The 9,840-nt window shown below is 40.0% G+C and overlaps 1 pseudogene; it reads left to right on the top strand.

The window, feature by feature from the left end:
* The first annotated feature begins 9,456 nt into the window (after window positions 1–9,456).
* On the top strand, window positions 9,457–9,556 carry LOC127098727 (uncharacterized; annotated as a pseudogene).
* Window positions 9,557–9,840: the final 284 nt, after the last annotated feature.

Below are 9,840 nucleotides of genomic sequence, written 5' to 3'. Positions count from 1 at the left end.
AAAATGCAGTAAACCGAAATAAATAGTCATAGAATTTAATGGAATTAAGTCCTAAAATATGATATAATTTCGTGTTATCAAACTCCCCCATACTTAGATCTTTGCTTGTCCTCAAGCAAAATTCAGTATAGAAATCGTTTTCAAAAATTTAGCCAGGCGAAGTTTCAAAACACACATCAATTCGTAATAGGTTGCAAATGGATTTTGTTTAGAAGCAATTTGAGTTTAATCTTGACATCAACAACTACCGTTACAACTTAGATAACCCTACCTTATGCAAATCAGTTCAAGTAATGCCATTATAGTTATCCTAGTTCCTTTACTTTTATTTCACCCGCTTTCATTCTAGCGAAATCACATTAAGCCCTTTGTCTTTTCGCACACATAGTGGAGTAACCGGTTAGTGATTCTGATCCGCTTTTAGCTAGAAGTTCTGGTACATAAGTCGGATAACTTCGTTATTCAGTCCATTGCAAATCGTGGGGGATCGAACCGTAGTCCACCCTACCGAGTTCAGTACCAGATACCTACTGAACCAACTCATAATGGATCTTTCATATTGTGCTTTTGCATGATCCGCAACTTTTAGATTAAATGATCTGGTAAGGATCACCTAATTTAATCATTGCATTTCCTGATATATTCATATATTTTATGTTACTTTGGGGATCATTCACTTATATTCATCGGCTCTCCACGTAGTTTGCTATTAAGATGGTGCTGACTTCTCGTATAAACTACTCGGGGTTACTCTAAAGCTAAAAGTTCGAGGAATCGGTATAATAGGTACTTATCCTGATCTAACATGTTGAGGTTCTCAGAGCGTTGTTATGGTAATGATTTTTTTTGTCTTGATTTCACTCAAGTTTTATAAAGTAAGCAACCTTTATACTTATTGGGTGTGTTAAAATTTGTTTTGTTATGGCTCAAGAAAATTGAGGGGAATAGATAATAGAAATATTTCACACAAGGGACTTAACTTAAAATTATAATAAATTTTTTTTTTTTTTTCAGATAATAAGAAAGGGAAATAACAATGAAAGGGAAGGTAACATACTTGAAAAATGGAAATGGAAGAAATAAGTTTTCCCCCCCATACTTAAATTAAACATTGTCCCCAATGTTTTAAGGAAATGAAATACAAAATGGAAAGGAAAAGGAAACTACAACTAAGGTTGTCTTCCGCCTCTGGTTCTTGGACCTGGTGATCTCTGACGTAAGTCTAAGTTGTCGAACCTGCTGAACAACTCAGTAAACCGCTGGTCGGTTATGGCATTCCTAGCGTCCTGTTGCTATTGCATTTGACGCATCATCTGCAGCATCTCGACATTCTGTGCTTGCATTCCATCGATAGCATCCATAATGTCGTCATTGGTTGCAGGCCTTCTTCGTCGACGACGTTGGGAGGATGGGCCAGTTGTATTGCCGGAAGGGTTGAGCGGGACTGACTGTTGTGTAGGCGGATGATCACCTTGTTCCATTTCTTCAAACTCATCTATTTGCGGGTTTGTTTGTGAAGGCTCGGTGGTTTCAGGAGCGTTGAGATCATAGAGGTGGCGCTCGGGGTTTGTGACATCAGTGAGGGCAGTATTTGGTAGAACAACGCTTGGGACTGCCTGGTTGTTCACCATAAGATAATATCCTCCGCCTACTCTGTTCTTAATCAAGCGGCTGGATCGACAGTAGCTGGTATCCATAGATAGGGGAGGTAGGGATTCTAAAGTTTGGAGTTTATCCCCTAGGTTTAGGCCAAGTGCGATGGTGGTGATTAAGCCACCAATTATAAAAGGTTGCCTGCCTCTAGCACATAAGGTGCGGATGTGATGAAAGAGAAAGGAGGCGGCGTTTACCTGAGTATCTGGTTCGAAAACGCACTGGAGGAAAAATAGTTCCTTTGAGTTGACCTTGCTGTTGTTTGGCCTTCCAAAAACTGTGTTTTGCAAGATGCGGATAAAGTACCGGATAGTGGGGTTATGTATATGGGAGAGAAGGAGTTCTTCCCAGTTGTAGGTATCTATACCGGAAATTTTCTTAAAAAGGCCAAAAACGCCAACTGTGTTCCAGTTTGAGGTTGGAGGGATTCTGGCATGCAGTAGACCTTCTGTGGGAAATTGTAGCATGGTACTCAATTGGTTTTGGGTTAGAGAGTACTCGGTGTTAAACATACGGAAGGTTGCCGTACCGGTTAGAAATTCGTCTTCACCGGCGGGAGTGGTGTAGTCGTATGAACTTAAGAATTCTAAGGTTAGGGATGGGTAGGTGGGTTGATTATGAGTGCAAAGGAAGGTTAAGTTGGCTTGACGGAGCATCCATTCGATACCTTGGAGTAAGCCTAATTGTTGTAAACAAGGTAAATCGGGGTACCTGGTGGAAACGACGCCTCGCTGTTGGAAACGCTCTAATTGCTCCCTCTGATAATTGTCATCTACGGATCGGAAGATGATGTTTCCGAAATTCTGATTTCTCGCCATTGTGATGAATTTTGAAGGGGTGATTTGGAAAGAAAAAGAAATGTATTGGATAGGAGAGAATTGTTTGTGGTGAATGAAGGAAGGTTTGGTGGGTATTTATAGGAGAAGAATTTGGAAGGTGGAAAGAAAAAGTGGTTGAAAAGTAATTTAGTGTGGTTGAATGAAAAATGAATGGGGAAGGTAAAAAGTTAAAGGTGTAACGTTCGTCTCCAACGGCTCCTTAACGTTCACTAGTCTGAGGAGTGTTACGCTCGTCACAGGGATGTGACGCTCGTAACAGGCACTAAGCGTGCCGGCCGTTATGGATAGTGTGACGCTCGTCACACTTTCCTTTTTGGAAAGGCCTCAGTGGCGCTTCACAGAATTACTTTGGTTGGTGAATATATTAGTTTTGTTTTGCTTATGATCAGTTTAGTCTGCAATTTAATTTATTGTGCACGCTTAATCTGCTTTGTATAGTAATAATTCATAGGAAGCAACAGTAGAGCATAATAGCTTTTGCATAATAAAATTAAATAAACAACTTCAATAAAAATGATCATAATGTAATACAGGAAAGGAAAATAATGAAATGAAAGAGAAATAAACATGAATTCAAATAACATTAATAAATAATCTAACTTGAAACTAAATAACTTAGAAAAATAACTAAACTCTATCCCTCTGTACGATCTCTGGCCGGAGGAGCAAAAGAGTTAACATGATGTAGCAATTCGTGAAACTGATTCGTCATACTGCTCATGTATCCTAGAACTTCGTCTCTCATGTTAGTAAATTCTCCTCTGAGGGCGTCTTGTTCTGACATCAAAGCTTCAATGGCGGTGTTATAATCAGTTCCGGGCATATGATGTCGGAGGTCAGGTATGGCTGATTCTTCGGTCGGAACAGGCTGAGGAGGAGGGTCAATATCATGATAGTCGGATGGTGTCTGAGGGTCAGATTCAGCATGAGAGATCTGGTCAACATAATTCTCATAGTCATTACAAATCTCATAATCCTGGATGGATTCAGTGGATCCAGCAGGAGTTGGGGTTTCATTCAGGTTATAGAGCCAGTTCCTTTGGTTATGAACACTAGTCCTAGGATCGGGCATGGTGAATAGGCAGAGAACCTGGTTATCAATAATAAGCTCAAACTCATCAGACCCTAGGTTTGCTATAAACATAGTGTTGAAGAGGAAAGGTATACTCATAGTAGTAATGCCACAAAAAGGGCTAAGGTCAAGCATAGGCTGACGTAATCCAATGGCATTACCTATCATAGTTATCAAACCGCCTATTCTAATGGGTGCTCGCTCATCCTGGATAAGGTAGTCCAAATTAGCTAACATAAAAGTGGCACCGTTTACTGGACGGTTCTGGGAAGCACAAAATATGATGAAAAGTTCATCACGTGAAACTGAAGTACTGTTTGGCTTCTCCCCAAATAAAGTGTGGGTCAGGATCTTATGGAAATAGCGAAAAGCCGGATTATGTATGTTTCCAGAGAGAAACTCATGTTCTTCGGGCTCATCATTTCCAGTCAGCTTACCCCAAAAGTGTTCAAGCTCTCTATATTCAAAAAGTTCTTCCTGGCTTACAGTGAATGTATCAAAGGAGGTAGGGAAACCCAAAAGGTTGGTGAAGTCTCTAATATTAAATTGGTACTTCATATTGAACATTCTGAACTGGATAAATCCTCTGCTAATTCCTTTTCCATGGCTGGGTAGATAGATTAATGAGCTAAGGAATTCTAGTGTGAGTCTCCGGTAGGTGGTGAAATGTCTCAGGATAGGGGAGGTCTCCCATCCTATCTGATTCAGCAAATACAGGACAGTCTGTCTCAGTCCAAGGGCAGTCATAGCCCAATCATCAGCATATAAACTAGGTAGCATCTCTCTAGCGGCTAGTTCTTCAAACTTTTGTTTCTGAGCCATTCCTCTGAACTTGATACCCATACGATCAATATGTCCCATCTGGTTAGTGTTAGCTAGAGAAAAGAAAACATGAGTTTAAGTCAGGATTTGGCCAAATGCCGAAGGAAGAGAAAATTATTATTATTATTATTATTATTATTATTATTATTTTTTTTTTGAATAAATCAAGAATGAATATTAAACAGAAATTAAAAGAATAATTAAGAAAGAAATAGGGAAATGATAATAATAGAATAATAAAATAACAAATTAATTTGTGGGTTGTCTCCCACTAAGCGCTTTGTTTAAATGTCGCAAGCTCGACAAAGAAACTGTTAAATATAATCTATAGGTCCTGGGGGCGTTTCGTCTAAGTGTAGGATTTGCGAATCCTCGTTGGTTTCCGCATAGTGATAGTGTTTCAGACGTTGCCCGTTTACGGTGAACGGTTCTGTAGATTGTCCTTTTATTTCTACCGCTCCACTGGGAAAGACTTTAGTGATATGAAAAGGCCCTGACCATCTGGATCGTAGTTTTCCCGGGAATAACTTTAGTCTAGAGTTAAATAAAAGTACTGCGTCGCCTTGCTTGAAGATTTTCCTTGATATACGCTTGTCATGCCATTGTTTTGTTCTTTCTTTATAGATTCTGGCATTTTCATAGGCGTCTCTTCTGAGTTCCTCTAATTCGTTTATGTCAAGGATTCTCTTTTCACCGGCGGCTTTATAATTCAAATTTAAATTTCTAATAGCCCAATAGGCTTTATGTTCTAATTCTACCGGGAGGTGACAGGATTTTCCATAAATGAGCTTAAATGGGGTCGTCCCTATGGGGGTTTTATAAGCAGTTCGGTATGCCCACAAAGCTTCTGGTAATTTCAATGACCAATCTTTCCTTGAAGTGGCTACCGTTTTTTCTAGTATTTGCTTGATTTCTCTGTTAGATACTTCCACTTGTCCACTGGTTTGAGGGTGGTAAGGTGTCGCTATCCTATGTCTCACTCCATACTTAAGTAGTAGTTTTTCGAGTACCTTGGATATAAAGTGTGATCCACCATCACTGACTACTATTCTTGGGATGCCAAATCTCGGAAATATTATATTTTTAAAGAGTCTAGTTACTACTCGGGTGTCATTTGTTGGAGAAGCTATAGCTTCGATCCACTTTGATACGTAGTCAACTGCCACGAGTATGTATTTGTTACCGAAAGAGGATGGAAAAGGTCCCATGAAGTCTATCCCCCACACGTCAAAAATCTCTACTTCCAAAATACCTTTTTGCGGCATCTCGTCACGTCTAGATATGTTTCCCGTGCGTTGACATCTGTCACACTCCTTAATAGCCGCATGTACGTCCTTCCATATAGTTGGCCAATAAAAGCCAGCTTGTAGGATTTTAGAGCAGGTCTTGGATGTACTTGTGTGTCCACCATAAGGAGCGGAGTGACAGTGTTGGATTATATTTTCTACCTCTTCTTCGGGTATACATCGACGGAAAATACCATCGGGGCCTCTTTTGAAAAGTAAGGGATCATCCCAGTAATAGTGTTTTATGTCGTGGAAGAATCGTTTCTTCTGCTGGTAAGATAAAGTAGGTGGAACTATTCCGGCAGCTAAATAATTGACTAGATCAGCGTACCATGGTGTGACAGATATAGCTAAGGTGGTTTCTACTTGCATGTCGGAGTTGTTCTCATCCAAAGTAGCTATAAGTTTGTCATACGAGAAATCATCATTAATTGATGTTCTTTCCGGTTCAAGGTTCTCAAGTCTAGAGAGGTGGTCTGCTACTACGTTTTCAGTTCCTTTCTTGTCCTTGATTTCTAAGTCGAATTCTTGTAGCAACAAGATCCATCTTAGGAGTCTAGGTTTAGCATCTTTTTTTGTTAGAAGGTACCTGATAGCAGCGTGATCAGTGTAGACTATTATTTTGGCTCCTACCAAGTAAGAACGAAATTTATCTAGCGCAAATACCACTGCTAGGAGTTCTTTCTCGGTAGTGGCGTAATTCATTTGCGCTTCATCCAGGGTTCTGCTAGCGTGATATATAACGTGAAGCTTTTTATCCTTTCTTTGTCCTAAAACAGCACCTACAGCATAATCACTGGCATCGCACATTATTTCGAATGGTTCATTCCAGTCTGGTGTCTGCATTATGGGTGCTGAGATCAATGCTTGTTTAAGAGTTTGAAATGCTTTTAAACAGTTATCGTCGAATATGAATTCGGCATCTTTCATCAACAGTCCGGTTAAGGGTTTAGTTATCTTAGAGAAGTCTTTGATGAATCGTCGGTAAAAACCGGCGTGTCCTAAAAAGCTTCGTACTTCCCTCACGGTTCTTGGGGGTTGAAGATTTTCGATTACCTCTATTTTGGCTTTGTCTACTTCAATTCCTCTGTTCGAGATGATGTGTCCTAAAACAATTCCTTCTTGTACCATAAAGTGGCACTTTTCCCAATTAAGTACTAAGTTTACTTTTACACATCGCTCAAGAACTCTTTCCGGGTTTTCAAGGCATTCTTCGAAACTTTGTCCGTATACAGAAAAGTCATCCATAAATACTTCCATGATGTTTTCGAGAAAGTCGGCGAAAATTGCCATCATGCATCTTTGAAAGGTTGCAGGAGCATTACACAGACCAAACGGTATTCGTCTATAAGCGAAGGTACCAAAAGGGCATGTGAACGTTGTCCTTTCTTGGTCATCAGGGTGAATTGGTATTTGAAAGAAGCCTGAATAACCGTCTAGATAACAGAAATGTGAATGTTTTGCTAATCGTTCTAACATTTGGTCAATGAATGGTAAAGGGAAATGATCTTTTCGGGTTGCTTTGTTTAGTTTCCTATAATCAATGCACATTCGCCATCCCGATTCGATTCGTTTAGTTATAGTTTCTCCTTTTTCGTTTTCAATAACGGTTATGCCTCCTTTCTTTGGTACAACGTGTACAGGACTGACCCATTTGCTATCAGATATAGGATATATAATACCTGCTTCCAATAACTTGGTTATTTCTTTCTTTACTACCTCACTTAGGATCGGATTTAGTCTTCTCTGGTGTTCCCTAGAGGTTTTACAGTCTTCTTCTAACATGATGCGGTGCATACAAATAGAAGGGCTTATTCCTTTAAGATCGGTGATGTGGTATCCTAGTGCGGTTGGATATTTCCTTAAGATATGTAAGAGTTTTTCTGTTTCGAGTCTTCCTAGATCTGCATTAACTATCACAGGTCGTTCAAGTTCTAAGTCTAGGAATTCATATCTCAGATTTTTGGGAAGTGTTTTCAAATCAGGGGTTGGTTTGTTAAGACATTGCGTAGGGTCCGGTGTTATTGCTAAGCATTGGTTAGATTTGTCCTCTAAAAGATAGTCTGATGATTTGTCTTCTCCTAACTCTGCTTCTTTTATGCATTCATCGATGATATCCATGAAGTAACATGTATCTTCTATTGCAGGTGCTTTCAAGAATTGGGAAAGAATGAATTCAATTTTCTCTTCACCTACTTCGAAGGTGAGTCGTCCTCGTTTTACGTCTATGATTGCACCGACAGTTGCTAAGAATGGTCTTCCTAGTATAATAGGTGTAGTATCATCTTCTCTAATGTCCATAATTGTGAAGTCAGTGGGAATGTAAAACTGACCTATGCGTACGGGAACGTTTTCAAGGATTCCTACAGGATATTTGATGGAACGATCTGCTAGTTGCACGAACATTTTGGTCGGTCTTAATTCTCCCATTTCCAGTTTCTTACATATGGATAAAGGCATAACGCTAATTCCGGCTCCTAAATCGCATAAGGCTTTGTCGATGACAAATTTTCCTATGTGACAGGGTATAGAGAAACTACCCGGATCCTTGAGTTTAGGAGGCATGTTTTGGATTATAGCGCTACATTCGGCAGGGAGTGTAACGGTTTCGCTATCCTCAAGTTTCCTCTTATTAGAAAGAATTTCTTTTAAGAATTTAGCATATGAGGGCATCTGCGTAATAGCTTCGGTGAACGGAATTGTAACGTTTAATTGTTTAAGGAGATCAACAAATTTTCTAAATTGGCCCGCATCTTTGGTTTTAACAAGCCTTTGAGGGTAAGGTATAGGTGGTTTGTAAGGTGGTGGAGGTACATAAGGTTCCTTCTTTTCTAGGGTTTCCTTATTACTCTCTTCCTTTTCCTTAGGTTCACTTTCCTCAGTTGATTTCTTAGGGTTTTGGTTTTCTATCCTTGGATCAGACGGTCCTTCCACTTCCGTTCCGCTTCTTAATATAATTGCATGAGCTTGGCTTCTCGGATTAGGTTGGGGCTGTCCAGGGAATGTACCAGTTGGTGCAGCAGTAGGTGCTTGTTGTTGAGCTACTTGAGATATTTGTGTTTCCAGCATTTTGTTATGGGTAGCCAAGGCATCTACTTTGCTTGCTAGTTGTTTAAGTTGTTCGCCAGTATGTATGTTCTGGTTTAAGAAATCTTTATTGGTTTGTTGTTGGGAAGCTATAAAGTTTTCCATCATGATTTCCAAGTTGGATTTTCTAGGGGTATTATTGTTAGGCATGGATGGATTCGGTTTCTGATATCCCGGTGGTATAGATGGGGCTTGATTTGGAGACTGTCCAGGTGCGTATAAAGCATTAATACTCTTATATGAAAAGTTTGGATGGTTCTTCCAATTTGGGTTATAGGTATTCGAATAGGGGCTTCCTTGAGCATAGTTTACTTGCTCTGCTTGGATTCCAGTCAAGAGTTGACATTCCGCAGGAGTGTGGCCTTGGATTCCACAGACCTCGCAATTCTGAGTTATAGCAACCACGGCGGCTGGAGGTGATACGTTTAAACTTTCAATTTTCTGGACCAAAGCATCCACTTTTGCATTGACGTGATCAAGGTTACTTATCTCGTACATGCCAGTTTTCGGTTGAGGTTTTTCCACCGTTGTTCGTTCGGTTCCCCACTGATAGTGGTTTTGGGCCATGCTCTCGATAAGCTGGTAAGCATCAGCATAAGGTTTGTTCATTAGTGCACCACCTGCAGCGGCGTCTATTGTTAACCTTGTGTTGTATAAGAGACCATTATAAAATGTGTGAATTACTAACCAGTCTTCCAAACCATGGTGTGGGCAAAGTCTCATCATGTCTTTGTATCTTTCCCATGCTTCGAAAAGAGACTCGTTGTCTTTCTGTTTAAATCCGTTTATCTGGGTTCTTAACATAGCTGTTTTGCTTGGCGGAAAATATCGGGCAAGAAAAACTTTCTTCAACTCGTTCCAGGTGGTGACTGAGTTGGAAGGAAGAGATTGAAGCCATCTTCTAGCGCTATCTCTTAAGGAGAAAGGAAAAAGACGAAGTCGAATTGCCTCTGAAGTGACACCATTAGCTTTAACAGTATCAGCGTATTGAACAAATACGGATAAATGAAGGTTTGGATCTTCGGTAAGATTTCCAGAGAATTGGTTCTGTTGCACAGCCTGCAACAGCGAAGGTTTAAGT

This window comes from Lathyrus oleraceus, chromosome 6 (genome assembly GCF_024323335.1).
Source record: "Lathyrus oleraceus cultivar Zhongwan6 chromosome 6, CAAS_Psat_ZW6_1.0, whole genome shotgun sequence".
NCBI lineage: Eukaryota > Viridiplantae > Streptophyta > Magnoliopsida > Fabales > Fabaceae > Lathyrus > Lathyrus oleraceus.
This window is presented reverse-complemented; position numbering and strand designations above follow the sequence as displayed.